Raw genomic sequence first — 10,618 nt, 5'->3', positions numbered from 1 at the left:
CACTATCACTAAGCTACTAGATCTTCGTGATGAACTATGACATGCAAGGGATGGAGTTGATCCCGAAGCTGTTCGCGGTGCTTAAGACCGCAAAAGGTAGAAATCAAGAAGGAGCATCAAGTTTTGATGGTTTAACAAGACCACTGGTTTCAAGAAGGGCAAGGGCTAGAAGGGAAACTTCATGGATGGCAAACCAGTTGCCGCTCCAGTGAAGGAACCCAAGGTTGAACCCAAACCCGAGACTAAGTGCTTCTATTGTAAAGGGAACGGTCACTGGTAGCGGAATCACCCCAAATGCATGGTAGATAAGAAGGCTGGCAACTTCAACAAAATTTATATGTGTTAGTAATGTGTACCTCACTAGTACTCCTGGTAGCACCTGGGTATTGGATACCGGTTCAGTTACTATTATTGGTGACTTGAAGCAAAAGCTATGGACTAAACAGAGACTGGCTGAGGGCAAGGTGACGATGTGTGTTGGAAGTGTTTCCAAAGTTGATGAGATCACCATCGCATGCTCCATCTTCCTTCGGGATTAGTATTGAACCTAGATAAATGTTATCAGGTGTCTGCGTTGAGCATGAATATGATTAGATCATGTTCATTGCAATACGGTCATTCATTTAAGTTAGAGAATAATGGTTATTCTGTTTACATAAATGATACCTTTCATGGTCATGCACCCTATGTGAATGGTTCATTGAATCTCGGTCGTTGTAATACACATGTTCACGCCAAAAGATGTAGAGTTAATAATGATAGTACCACTTTCTCGTGGCACTGCCGCTTAGGTCATATTGGCGTAAGATGCATGAGGAAACTCCATGTCTATGGCTGTTTGGAGTCACTTGATTTTGAATCATTTGACACATGCGAGCCATGCCTCATGGGCAGGATGACTAAGACCCCGTTTTCAGGTACAATGAAACGGGCAAGTGACTTGTTGGAAATCATGCATGCTGATGCGTGTGATCCAATGAGAATTGAAGCATGCGGTGGATATCGCTATTTTATCATCTTCACTGACGATTTGGGTAGATATAGGTATATCTACTTAATGAAGCACAAGTCTGAAACGTTTGAAAAGTTCAAGCGATTTCAGAGTGAAGTTAAGAATCATCATAACAATAAGATCATGTTCCTACAATCTGATCGATGAGAATTTCTGAGTTATGAGTTTGGCAAACACTTAAGACATTGTGGAATTGTTTCACAGTTGAAGCCACCTGGAACACCACAGGGTAATGGTGTGTCCGGACGTCATAAACGAACCTTATGAGATATGGTGCGATCTATGATGTCTCTTACCAATCTACCATTTTCATTTTGAGGTTATGCGTTAGAGACAGCTGCATTCACTTTAGATAGGACACCATCTAAGTCCATTGAGACGACGTCGTATGAACATTGGTTTGGCAAGAAACCAAAGTTGTCGTTTCTTAATGTTTGGGGCTGCGATGCTTAAGGCTTCAGCCGGAGAAGCTCGAACCCAAAGCGGACAAACACATCTTCATAGGATACCCAAAGGTGACAGTAGGGTATACCTTCTATCTCAGATCCGAGGGCAAATTGTTTGTCACTAAGAACGGGTCCTTTCTCGAGAAGGAGTTTCTCTCAAAGAATTGAGTGGGAGGAAGATAGAACTTGATGAGGTTGTCGAACCTTTACTTCAACCAGAGAGTGATGCAACACAGAAAGATGTTTTCTGTGGCACCTACGTCTGTTGAATAGGAAGTTAATGATAGTGATCATGAAGCTTCGGATCAAGTTGCTATCGAACCTCGTAGGTCGACAAGGATATGTACTACTCCTAAGTGGTACGGTAATCCTGTCTTAGATATCATGTTGTTAGACAACAATGAACCTACGAGCTATGGAGAAGCGATGGTGGGCCCGTATTCCAACAAATGGTTAGAAGCCATGATATCCGAGATAGGATCCATATATCAAAACAAAGTATGGACTTTGGTGGACTTGCCCGATGATCGGCAAGCCATTGAGATAAATGGATCTTTAAGAAGAAGACGGACGTGGGCGGTAATGTTACCGTCTATGAAGCTCGACTTGTGGGAAAGAGTCTTTTCACAAGTTCAAGGAGTTGACTACGATGAGAATATCTCACCCGTAGCGATGCTTAAGTCCGTCGGAATCATGTTAGCATTAGCTGTATTTTTCGATTATGAAATCTTAGAGATGGATGTCAAAACAAGTTTTCTTACCAGTTTTCGTAAGAAAAGTTGTATGTGATACAATAAAAGGTTTTGACGATCCTAAGGATGCTAAAAGGTATGTTGGCTCCAGCAATCCTTCTATGGACTAGAGCAAGCATCTCGGAATCGGAATATATGTTTTGATAGAGTGATCAAAGCTTTCAGGTTTATACAATGTTTGCTAGAAACTTGTATTTACAAGAAAGTGAGTGGAGCACTACAACATTTCTAGTAAGTATATGTGGATGACATATTGTTGCTCTGAAATAATGTAGAATTTCTGGAAAGCATAAACGGTTTGTTTGAAGAGTGATTTTCAAAGGAAGACCTGGATAAAGCTGCTTACATATTGGGCATCAAGATCTATAGAGATAGATCAAGACGCCTGATGATACTTTCAAAGAACGAACACCTTGACATGTTTTTGAAGGAGTTCAAAATAGATCAGTCAAAGAAGGGGTTCTTACCTGAGTTGTAAGGTGTGAAGTTGAGTAAGACTCAAAGCTTGACCACGGCATAAGAAAGAGAAAGGACGAAGGTCGTCCCCTATGCTTTTGTCATAGGCTCTATACGGTATGCCATGCTGAAGTACCGCACCTAATGTGTGCCTTGCCACATGTCTGGCAAGAGGGTACAAAGGTGATCTAGGAGTAGATCACCAGATAGCGGTCAAAATTATCCTTAGAGGAATAAGGAAATGTTTCTCGGTTATGGAGGTGATAAAGAGTTCGACGTAAAGAGTTACGTCAATGCAAGCTTAACACCTATCCGGATAGCTCTGAGTAGAGATACCGGATACGTATAATGGTGCAACAATTTGGAATAGCTCCAAGTGGAACGTGGTAGCAGCATCTACGATATGACATAAAGTTTTGCGAAATACATAGGGATCTGAATATGGCAAGACCCGTTGACTACAACCTCTCTCACAAGCATAACATGATCAAACCCAAAACTCTTTGAGTGTTAATCACATAGTGATGTGAACTAGATCATTGAGTCTAGTGGACTCTTGGATGTTGGTCGCATGGCAATGTGACCTGTGAGTGTTAATCACATGGCGATGTGAACTAGATTATTGACTCTAGTGCAAGTGGGAGACTGTTGGAAATATGCCCTAGAGGCAATAATAAATTGGTTATTATTATATTTCCTTGTTTATGATTATCGTTTATTATCCATGCTAGAATTGTATTGATAGGAAACTCAGATACATGTGTGGATACATAGACAACACCATGTCCCTAGTAAGCCTCTAGTTGACTAGCTCGTTGATTAATAGATGGTTACGATTTCCTGACCATGGACATTGGATGTAGTTGATAACGGGATCACATCATTAGGAGAATGATGTGATGGACAAGACCCAACCCTAAGCCTAGCACAAAGATCATGTAGTTCGTATGCTAAAGCTTTTCTAATGTCAAGTATCATTTCCTTAGACCATGAGATTGTGCAACTCCCGGATACCGTAGGAGTGCTTTGGGTGTGCCAAACGTCACAACGTAACTGGGTGGCTATAAAGGTACACTACAGGTATCTCCAAAAGCGTCTATTGGGTTGGCACGAATCGAGACTGGGATTTGTAACTCTGTGTAAACGGAGAGGTATCTCTAGGCCCACTCGGTAGGACATCATCATAATGTGCACAATGTGATCAAGGAGTTGATCACGGGATGATGTGTTACGGAACGAGTAAAGAGACTTGCCGGTAACGAGATTGAACAAGGTATCGGGATACCGACGATCGAATCTCGGGCAAGTATCATACCGCTAGACAAAGGGAATTGTATACAGGATTTATTAAGTCCTTGACATCATGGTTCATCCGATAAAATCATCATGGAACATGTGGGGGCCAACATGGGTATCCAGATCCCGCTGTTGGTTATTGACCGGAGAGTTGTCTCGGCCATGTCTGCATGACTCCCGAACCCGTAGGGTCTACACACTTAAGGTTCGATGACGCTACGGTTATAGGGAATAGATATATGTGGTTACTGAATGTTGTTCGGAGTCCTGGATGAGATATCGGACGTCACGAGGAGTTCCGGAATGGTCCGGAGGTAAAGATTTATATATGGGAAGTCCTGTTTTGGTCACCGGAAAAGTTTCGGGTGCTATCGGTAATGTACCGGGACCACCGAGAGGGTCCCGGGGGTCCACCAGGTGGGGCTACCTGCCCTAGAGGGCTGCGTGGGCCAAGTGTGAGAGGGGACCAGCCCCAGGTGGGCTGGTGCGCCCCCCACCAGGGCCCAAGGCAAAGAGAGAAGTGAAAAAGGGGAAACCCTAGGCTCAGATGGGCCTAAGGCCCACCTAGTGGTGCGCCCCCCCTCTCTCCCCCCTTGGCCGCCCCCTAGATGGGATCTAGGGCTGGCCGCCACCCCTAGGGGTGGAAACCTAGGTGGGGGCACAGCCCCTCCCCTCTCCTATATATACTTGAGGTTTTGGGCTGCCATACATACGAGAACATCTCCTTCTTAGCGCAGCCCTATCCCTCTCCCTCCTCGTCTCTTGCGGTGCTTGGCGAAGCCCTGCTGGAGTACCACGCTCCTCCACCACCACCACGCCGTCGTGCTGCTGCTGGATGGAGTCTTCCCCAACCTCTCCTTCTTCCCTTGCTGGATCAAGGCGTAGGAGACGTCACCAGGCTGTACGTGTGTTGAACACGGAGGTGTCATCCGTTCGGCACTAGGATCATCGGTGATTTGGATCACGACGAGTACGACTCCATCACCCCTGTTCACTTGAACGCTTCCGCTTAGCGATCTACAAGGGTATGTAGATGCACTCTCCTCCCCCTCGTTGCTAGATTACTCCATATATTGATCTTGGTGATGCGTAGAAAATTTTGAATTTCTGCTACGATCCCCAACACCATCAGCCCTTGGAGCAGACGAACCAGGGTTGAAATTGAGTCCAAGGTCCTTCTTGTTCTTCTTAGCTGACTCTTTTGCAAACTGATAGTTGCGCTTGAAGAGATTGTCTCCACGACACCATAACAAAGATGATGGGTCGTCGTTTTCTGGTTGTGGCCCTCGGACCATGCATGGATAGAAGCCTTGAGCAATGGCTTTGGGCTTGGACTTGGGCTGCCGATTTCGGTACAAAATATCTCCCCATGGCCGCTTGAGAGCGTTCTTTTCAGCATATTCAGCAATCATAAATTTGTACTTGAACCATTCTTCGGCCCAGTATCTAGGAATCCATTGGATTCGGGTCTTGCGTTCGCTGTAGATTTCCTCAGGATTTGTCTTGTACATTCCAAATAGATCCGGAGGTAGATCCTTAGATGTATCCCCACGGCGTTGCCTGCCACCCTTCCTTATAGACTTTTCATTGGCCATTGGATTCAGACTGAACGGCTTCAAGACCATGGATGGCTTCCTCTTGCTGGTCAGACAAGAACTGGCTTCAGGAGAGTGGATGTGACGCTACAATAACTCTGCAAATGAAAGCAGACTATGAGAACCAAGGGATTCTCCCACGGACATGTACCTGTGACAACATTAAGGTGCAAGGGAAGGGGAAGAGGTCATATGCATTCTCAGAAGATTTTAAAGATAAATCAGTTTGAAGACATTGACCTCATAGTACGAAGACATTCACTTATTTGAAGAGAGTCGGTTCCAGATTTGTATGAATCCATGACTAAGTACAAGTGAGGAATCTAACTAGTTGTGAAGCATAAGTGCATATAGTTGGCATGATATGAGATGCAGACATGGATAGATCCAGACATGAAAGTGAAGAAACTACTTTTGGTAGAAGTGGATGGATTTGACGGATCAAAAAGGCAGTAAAAAGTAGGTTTTATTTACCGCTTATGAACTGCTAGACGAGGTCGAAGATAGAGAGGCCGAGCAGTTCAATCTTCCGTGCCCTAACTCGGTGGCGGAAGACACCTACGGCGGCGGCGGAGAGGATGAGGTCCACGGCTGATGTGAGGACGGCGTCGAAGATGTCATGGTAGCTAAGCGCTTTGTCTCCGGCATCGACGCGAGCTAGCGGAGGCACTATGGTTTTGGTACGAGGAGAAGAGGTGGAAGAAGAGATAATGACTGCGGTGAGGTGTGTATTTATAAGGACATGAATGGCACAGCGTTATTATGCAGGTGCCCCTGGCGGTTCACGTCTGAAGGACACATGGCATGAATGCAACTCACTAGAAGTTGTTCCATGTTCCCACGCACGCCTGGATTGTCGGGTGGTCATTCCGGCTTCTCCGGTATTCAAGCAAAAAGGATACGGCATTAAAAACAGATTTAAACGTTTATCTCTTTGTCTTCAGCTGACAAGGACTCAGAGAAGACAAATGACAGGTTTCAATAGAATGCATATGATTTGGATAGATAGAGTTTGAGGTAGAAGCACAGAAGAGGTTAGGGTCCGATCACATTCACTTAGTTTAAGAAAAGATTCAATTATGAAGACATAGCTATAAGTGAATGTTGTAGAGGACAGAACACGTATATATATAAATATATATACATACATACATATATATATATATATATATATATATATATATATATATATATCAGACCAACTCAACCTTGTGAAGATAAACATGAAACCAAATCAGTGTTGAAGACAAACCAAATGCGAAGACTATGCAATGCGGACGCCATTGAAGCACACCAAAACAAGAATTTGGTGGTGGCGTTACCCACTGTATAGGACGTATTAGACCTAGACACAACGCACAATTATCGTGGCGCTCCGAAGTCAAATTCTGCATTAATGTATTCACACTTAGAGTGTATGCCTTCATTGATTGAAGATATACAATACTTCATGTATTGCACATCTAAGTCATCAACATGCATAATCATTAGGATGTGTATCCAATTATAGGATATTCAAGGATTCTAAGATATTTAGCTCACACCGCAACTTGCAAAACCTTTTCTCAACCAAGGGCTTTGTGAAGATATCTGCCAATTGCTCTTCAGTGTTGACGTGAATGATATCAATATCTTCATTCATGACATGATCTCTGAGAAAATGATGACGGATCTGAATGTGCTTTGTCTTCGAGTGCTGGACTGGGTTGTCGGCAATCTTGATGGTGCTTTCATTGTTGCGGTAAAGTGGCACTTGCTTCAGGTGGATGCCATAGTCCTTGAGAGTTTGCTTCATCCATAGAAGCTGAGTGCAGCAAGATCCAGTAGCAATGTATTCAGATTCACCAGTTGAGAGAGACACGCAGTTCTGCTTCTTTGAAGACCAACAGACAAGAGATCATCCAAGAAAGTGACATGTGCCTGATGTAGACTTGCAATCAACCTTGTCACCAGCATAATCAGCATCTGAGAATACAACTAGATCAAACTCTGAGCCCTTTGGATACCATAATCCTAGTGTTGGGGTGTAAGACAAATATCAAAGAATTCGCTTCATAGCTAAGTGATGTAACTCCTTTGGTGCCGCTTGGAATCGGGCACACATGCAAACGCTAAGCATTATATCTGGCCTAGATGCACATAAAGAGATAAGGAACCAATCATGGAGCGGTATACCTTTTGATCGAACTCTTTACCATTGTTGTTGGGACCCAGATGACTTTTGGTTGGCATTGGCGTCATGTATCCTTTGCAGTCTTGCATTCCAAACTTCTTCAGGCAATCTTTGAGGTATTTCTCTTGTGATATAAAGATGACGTTGCTCAGCTAACGAATTTGAAGACCTAGGAAGAATTTCAGCTCACCCATCGTGGACATCTGATATTGCTCTTGCATCATGTGTCCAAACTCATCACTGTATCTCTTGTTGGTGCAGCCGAAGATAATGTCATCCACATAGATTTGGCACACAAACAATTCTCCATCATATGTCTTCGTGTAAAGTGTAGGATCCAGTGAACCAGGTTTGAAGCCTTTGCTCTTCAGGAAGTCTTTGAGTGTGTCATACTAAGCTCGAGGGGCTTGTTTGAGGCCATACAGTGCCTTGTTGAGCTTGTATACCATGTCAGGATGTTTTGGATCTTCAAAGCTAGGTGGTTGTGCAACATATACTTCTTCTTCAATCTTCCCATTGAGAAAAGCACTCTTCACATCCATTTGGTACAGGAGGATGTTGTGATGGTTGGCATAGGCTAGCAGTATGCAAATGGCTTCAAGCCTAGCCACCGGAGCAAATGTTTCATCGAAGTCAATCCCTTCAACTTGAGTGTATCCTTGAGCAACAAGACGAGCCTTGTTTCTGACAACTTGACCATGCTCATCTTGTTTGTTGCGATAGATCCATTTGGTGCATATGATATTATGCTTCCATGGGTTAGGATGCTTAACCAATTCCCACACATTGTTCAGCTCGAACTGTTGAGGCTCTTCTTGCATAACTTGAATCCATTCAGGTTCCATGAAGGCTTCAGCAACTTTCTTGGGTTCAGATATAGAGACAAATGCAAAGTGCCCACAGAAATTTGCTAGCTGTGTTGCTCTTGAACGAGTGAGTGGACCAGGTGCATTGATGGTGTCGATTATCTTCTCAACCTGTACTTCATTTGCAACACGAGGATGAACTGGACGAAGATTTTGCCCTTGCTGATCATTGTCTTCATTTTCAGCATTGGCTTCAGGTTAAGCTGTATCTTTAGGTTGACTTGGTGCAGAAATGATAAGTTCTTCTTCAGCCTGTGCCTCTGAAGGTATGATTTCTCCAGTTCCCATAAGCTTGATCGATTCACTAGGTGGACCTCATCTAACACATTTGGCAGGTGCTCTCTTTGTGAGCCGTTAGTCTCATCGAATCACAGATCCACAGTTTCAACCACTTTATAGTGAAAGAGGTTGAAGACTCTGTAGGAGTGTGAATCCCTTCCGTAGCCAAGAATAAACCTTCATGTGCTTTTGGTGCAAATTTTGAAGTGTGTTGTGCAAGTGTCACGACAGATGTCCTCATGGAAGGACTTAGTTGTGGAGTGCTACCTCTTGAGCTTGCGTTGGATTTCCCCGAAGAGGAAGGGCTGATGCAGCAGAGTAGCGTAAGTATTTCCCTCAGTTTTTGAGAACCAAGGTATCAATCTAGTAGGAGGCCACGCTCAAGTCCCTCGTACCTGCACAAAACGATAGCTACTCGCAACCAACACGATTAGGGGTTGTCAATCCCTTCACGGTCACTTACGAGAGTGAGATCTGATAGATATAATATTTTTGGTATTTTTGGTATAAAGATGCAAAGTAAAAAGTAAAAGCAAAGTAAAAACAAAGCAAGATTAAAGTGATGGAGATTGATATGATGAGAATAGACCCGGGGGCCATAGGTTTCACTAGTGGCTTCTCTCAAGAGCATAAGTATTCTACGGTGGGTGAACAAATTACTGTTAAGCAATTGATAGAATTGAGCATAGTTATGAGAATATCTAGGTATGATCATGTATATAGGCATCACGTCTGTGACAAGTAGACCAAAACGATTCTGCATCTACTACTATTACTCCACTCATCGACCGCTATCCAGCATGCATCTAGAGTATTAAGTTAAAAATAGAGTAACGCGTTAAGCAAGATGACATGATGTAGACAGATAAATTCATGCAATATGAAATAAACCCCATCTTGTTATCCTCGATGGAAACCATGCAATACGTGCCTTGCTGCCCCTTCTGTCACTGGGAAAGGACACCGCAAGATCGAACCCAAAGCTAAGCACTTCTCCCATGGCAAGAACTACCAATCTAGTTGGCCAAACCAAACGGATAATTCGAAGAGACTTGCAAAGATAACCAATCATACATAAAAGAATTCAGAGAAGATTCAAATATTATTCATAGATAGACTTGATCATAAACCCACAATTCATCGGTCTCAACAAACACACCACAAAAAGAAGATTACATCGAATAGATCTCCACAAGAGAGGGGGAGAACTTTGTATTGAGATCCAAAGAGAGAGAAGAAGCCATCTAGCTACTAACTATGGACCCCGAAGGTCTTAGGTAAACAACTCACACTTCATCGGAGAGGCTATGATGATGTAGAAGCCCTCCGTGATGACGGCCCTCTTCCGGCGAAGCTCCGGAACAGGCCCCAAGATGGGATCTCGTGGATACAGAAAGTTGCGGCGGTGGAATTAGGTTTTTGGCTCCTGTTCTAATCGTTTGGGGGTACATAGGTATATATAGGAGGAAGGAGTACATCGGTGGAGCACCGAGGGGCCCACGACGCAGGGGGCGCACCCTAGGGGGGCGCCCCCCACCCTCGTGACCGCCTCTTTGACTCCCTGGAGTAGGGTCCAAGTCTCCTGGATCACGTTCGGTGTGAAAATCACATTCCCGAAGATTTTATTTCGTTTGGACTCCATTTGATATTCTGTTTATCCGAAACACTGAAATAGGCAAAAAACAGCAATTCTGGGCTGGGCCTCCGGTTAATAGGTTAGTCCCAAAAATAATATAAAAGTGG

The sequence above is a fragment of the Triticum dicoccoides genome, chromosome 6A, assembly GCF_002162155.2.
Source record: "Triticum dicoccoides isolate Atlit2015 ecotype Zavitan chromosome 6A, WEW_v2.0, whole genome shotgun sequence".
Lineage (NCBI taxonomy): Eukaryota > Viridiplantae > Streptophyta > Magnoliopsida > Poales > Poaceae > Triticum > Triticum dicoccoides.
This window is presented reverse-complemented; position numbering follows the sequence as displayed.